The 5,486-nt window shown below is 35.5% G+C and overlaps 1 long non-coding RNA gene across 1 annotated transcript; it reads right to left on the minus strand.

The window, feature by feature from the left end:
- Positions 1-1,156: 1,156 nt before the first annotated feature.
- On the minus strand, positions 1,157-3,408 carry LOC307022408. The gene is made up of 2 exons (XR_013803380.1): positions 3,273-3,408; positions 1,157-2,229 (listed from the first exon to the last, which is right to left on the minus strand). It is a non-coding gene; the product is annotated as an uncharacterized lncRNA (long non-coding RNA).
- Between the last annotated feature and the right edge of the window lie 2,078 nt (positions 3,409-5,486).

Genomic DNA, 5,486 nt, shown 5'->3' on the forward strand with positions numbered 1-5,486 from the left:
AAGAGTAAGGACTGTCTTAGGGAAGACAGCTTTTATGTGCGCAGCTCCACTTGCTTGGAACAGTCTACAGGCAAAATTGAAATTGAGCACTTTTATTTCTTTGAATGTATTTAAGGCATGTCTAAATGAAATGCTTTCTGACACTCTGGGTATTTGTAAATGTTGAATATGTAAATATGATATCCTCTGTTGTTTGTATGTTGTTTTTATGTTTCATGTGGAACTAAATGATGCAGGTCTCCCTTGTAAATGAGATCGATGATCTCAAGGGACCAATCTGTCTAAATAAAGGTTTGAAATGAAATGAAATGACACGGTCACGTGACAGGAAAACCTATATGTTACATTTCATAATAATGTTGATATGAAATTAAAAAAGTAATACAATCAAATAAAAAAAGGGGTGACCTACTTGTCCAGTGCATCACTACAATGCTGCAACAAACAAAAAAAGATCTTAAATACCGTTGATAACAATATTTGTTAAAAAAGGACAATGGTTAAGTACCATTACCATTGTGGTCGAGGGAAGTTATATCTGATATGGATAACAGGTCAATGGGTCACATGACACTATTGCAATGACCCAGTGTTTAATACAGACCAATACTTTACTCATATAAAATAAAGCACTTAATTCCAATTACAAGGTGTGTGTCCAGGGTATTAATCCAATGTTGCATTTACTTGGAGTATCAAAGTCATATGATAATGAAGCTTTTGAAATAATCAATAATTTTCATACATAAAAGTATTTGTATTATACAAAGGAAGCATGGCATTTATAAAGTATACCAGATCGAATAGAAATACTAGTCTGACATCTAGTGGTGTAAATGAAGAATGTTTTGAATAATGCAAAAAAGTGAACAATTTATAAAGTGTTACATAAAAAGCAAATCAAATATGAATTCAATAAACTACATTTTTAGTTGAAGTTGAAATATTTTATGTAAATATATGTACGTGTACTGTAGATACATGTAGTTCTCTGATCATTGTTTAAGAGGTCGACATGAAGCAGGAACAGGAACTTTGATGGTGAAGCTTAGTGTGTGTAATCTTCCATGTTACCCCCATGTCCTTCTCTGCTTGCAGTAATAACACACACCTGCTATCAGCTAAAGAAGAAGAAGACAACACCAGTGATGACATCTTTAAACTGGCTTGTGTAGTTTTAATGTCAGCGTCAACATTCAACAGCATTTCAAACCACACACATTCTCTCTAAGGCAGGGTTTTCACATCCTATCAAGCCGGTGGCGAGAGAAAAAAAGTTATTAGAATTGTCTATAATTATATTCATGTTTATTATCTTTACACTATTCTTTATAGAGCTGTAGCTAATGATTGGTTTCTTTATTATTTACATTTAAACATATGATTACTATATGAAATGTCATACTTAAGCCTTAATAGCTTGGCTTTACATCAAAAAAAGGGGTAAAGTGTACAAAAATATACGTTTAGTGAGGTTATTGACCTTGTACGGAAACGGCTCGCTTTTTTTTTTGTGATCACATTTTTATTGAGATTAATACACAACATGTACAACAACATTTTTAAATAAAAATGACTAGAAGTACATAAGAAAAAGACACAATTAGACAACAGCAATTGCTTACAAAAAATACAATACGCAGAATAAAAGTGCTGGCTTTTACGTGTTCCAGACAGATGAAACCGTGATGTGCGACCTTGACGCGGACGCCCTCCAATCAGATCGCTTCATGTCACTTCCAGCCAGTCCAAGTAAACAACCTTCCCTCAGCCTCTCACAGCTGAGTGTAGGATGTTTACATGGACTGAGTCTGGATATTGAGGATATATATATAGGCCACAAAAACTTGCTTATACCATTCCTAGAAAATGAAATGAAGCAGCTCTTCCAGTTCTGTGCAGCTGGAGGCAGTCGGCAGCGGCAAACATCGGACTGAAAGCTCTGTGGATAAAAAGCTTCCAGTCGGGGATGTTTACAGCCCCAAACTACCTGGTAGATGTGTAACCTCAGGCACAGCAAGTCAAACAAGTTGACCGGTAATGATAAACCTAGTCAGCAGGACTCATAAGTTGAAGGTCCTCCCTCATCTTTTCTACGATATCAACTATGCTAAAAGCTTCTACCTGCAGGTGTATGGAAAATGTCCATTTGACTATACAATGAAGATAATCCAGAGTGAATCCAGATTCCAGCGTTGATTGCATTGTTATCTGCAGTCTTGTGTTTTCCTAAAAGAAAACAGCACAGGAAGAGAAGTTAGCCTGACCTCATTTCCATCAAACTGTGCGCGTCTAACTGGGTTATCACACGGATGCTCAGGCCGACTCTCAATGACATCCACAGAACATATTCAAATGCAAGCTCACTGACAACAATGTATTACATCTGATAACATATGAGCAAGTGTGACACATTTCTATGCTTATTTTTTTTTTTACTTTGTTTATTTTTGCACGGCTTTGTGGAAAAGGCTAGCTTGGTGTGACACATCCACTTGAAGCATGGGATAAATGACCTTAGCTACAACATAGGTGCATATTTATTATATAGTGTTGCAGTATCACGCTACTCTAATGAAGTAATACAGAAGGCCAGCTAACTTAATGTGTCCTATCCTGACTGCAACACTTAAAAAGCTTACTTAAACAGAAATGTAACCTTGAGAAATAAAACCACACATTGCCAGTGGTAAGAAAAAAGTAAATAGAATATAGTATATACTTACATTCATGTTCACTAAAACTAGGGCTGACTGTTTTCTTTATTATTTACATGTGCAAACACAATTACCATATGAAATGTCAAACTAAAGCACAATACATCAAATATGTTGGTTTAACATCCATTATTATTTCCACTATTAGCTAAGTGTGGGTTAAAATAAATGACCTTACCTATATCATATGTGTAAGGTTCGTAGTTATGTAACAGTACTGCAGTATACTGTATAACTGTACTCTAATGAAGTTACACAGCTGGGACACATCCACTGTTTCAAGGCCAGCTAACTTGTCCTATCCAGGCTGCAACACTTACAAAGCTAACTTAAACAGAGATATAACCTCGAATAACAAACCCCATATGCAGTAAGTGAGCGTGTACCGCTAGCAAACCGCTCAAAGTAACTTGTCAGCCTGCCAAAGCAAACAATGTACTTTGCTAACAGTTAGCATTAGCTCCTAGTTAGCCAACGACCTAGGCTAGCTAGCTCGATGCTAGCTTCCGTTAGCTTCTCTGTGACCCTAACCTTCTACTGCTGTGTTTTCCTTACCGGCGAATAAAAACGGTATTTCCAGGAGAGACATCCGGTCGACAGCTTCTTCTTTTGCATCCTTGTGGAGTTTGAGCAGATTCGGTGGATGTTCTGTTGGATTCTGGGCAGCCTGTTAAGTTTCCTTCCGTTTTCATTCACTTGTCTTTATTTTGACCTTTGGTTACTCGACACCAACATTGACGTCATTGTCATGACAACAGTGTCCCGCCCACAATGAGACCTGGGTACACAGGAAATGAATCGCTGTACATTTTACACTGAACATTTAGCCATTAACTGCGGTACAAAAACGTACATAGGTGTAAAGTAACTAAATTAAGGTACTCAAGTACAATACTTAGGTCCAATTTTGAGGTACTTGTACTTAACTTGAGTATTTAAATGTGTAGTTACTTTGTACTTCTACCCCACTACAATTCAGATGTAAATACTATACTTTTTACTCCACTGATTTTCTGTTAAACCATTAGTTACTCAACATTTAAATAAGTCTTTAGTTAAACCTTGAGTAAATCCACCATCTACCATGCAGTATAAAAAGGTGCTTTGATTAACCAGTAATGCATCAATAATTATAATCAAAACATTTGCCTTTTAAAAGCTACAGTGGTGGGTTATAATGAAAGATGTAATCAAAAAGCCAACTTTACTTCACTACTAATATTTAGTCCCAGCAGTTGTGTTATAAATAAGAAGATATTGTTCAAATGCACATCCTGTAAACAAATATCGTATTCCTTTATTGAAAATCCTGCACACTGCCTCTTTTTAAATCTTTCCACTTACATTTTTATTTTGTTACAATTGTCTTCATATGTTTTTTTATAAAAGTACTATTTCAGTTACATGTTGTTCCTTCTGTGTCTCTGTATGCACCATTTATACCAAAGCTAATTCCTCTTATGTGTTAACCTGCTTTGTAGTTAAGCCAATTCTGTAAATGTACTCAAGTACTGTACACTATTGAGAGACTTGTACTTTAGTATTTCCATTCTATACACTGTGTACTTTTACTCCACTACAATTCACAGGTATATCGTGCACTTTTACTCCACTACATGTATTTAATCCCTTTAGTTACTTTACAGATCTGGATAAATGATGTGAAATATAATCAAGTGTTAAATCAGACTTTAGTTCCACCTGGAGTAAATCCACAAGCTACCCTGCAGTATACAAAGTCATTCAAACTAGCTGCACCTTTAGCAGCTTTGAGAACAATTTCATGATCAATCATTATAAAACACATCATATATATTATTCTGAAATGGACCAATCTGCACAATGACTACTTTTACTGTCTCTACTTTCACTATATTTTGATGATAATACTTTTCTACTTTTACTTGAGGAACATTTTGAATGCAGGACTTTTACTGTAACAGAGTATTCCTACACTCTGGTACTTCTACTTTTACTAAGTACAAGATCTGAGAAGTTCTACTTTTCCTCAAGTACAAGATCTGAGTACTTTTACTTTTACTCAAGTACAAGATCTGAGTACTTCTACTTTAACTCAAGTACAAGATCTGAGTAGTTCTACTTTAACTAGAGTACAAGATCTGAGTACTTGTACTTTTACTCAAGTACAAGATCTGAGTACTTCTACTTTTACTCAAGTACAAGATCTGAGTACTTCTACTTTAACTCAAGTACAAGATCTGAGTACTTCTACTTTAACTCAAGTACAAGATCTGAGTACTTCTACTTTCACTCAAGTACAAGACCTGAGTAGTTCTACTTTTACTCAAGTACAAGACCTGAGTAGTTCTACTTTTACTCAAGTACAAGATCTGAGTAGTTCTACTTTAACTCAAGTACAAGATCAAGGTTCAAGGTTCTTTATTTAGTCATACGAACATAGCTACAGTGTAGTAATGCCGATGAAAATCTTAGGTCACAGGCTACTCCAACAGTGGAACACAATAACACAGATAAACAGAAAAATATAGTGCAAGTAAATAGTAAATACTAAATATAAAAAGAAAACTAGTTTAAAAAAGTGAAATATTGAAATAGTGCAATAAGAGTCTATATGCAAGTTATTGGAATGATATATAAGAGGAATAGATAAATAATGACTAAGTAGCAGATGAATGTTATGGATGTTGTTTCAGCAGTTCAGGTGTTTAACAGTCTTATTGCCTGTGGGACGAAACTGTCTCTGAATCTGGTGGTTTTAGTCCGGATGCTGCGGTACCGCCTGCCAGA

This window comes from Notothenia rossii (genome assembly GCF_949606895.1).
Source record: "Notothenia rossii genome assembly, chromosome: 10".
Classification (NCBI taxonomy): domain Eukaryota; kingdom Metazoa; phylum Chordata; class Actinopteri; order Perciformes; family Nototheniidae; genus Notothenia; species Notothenia rossii.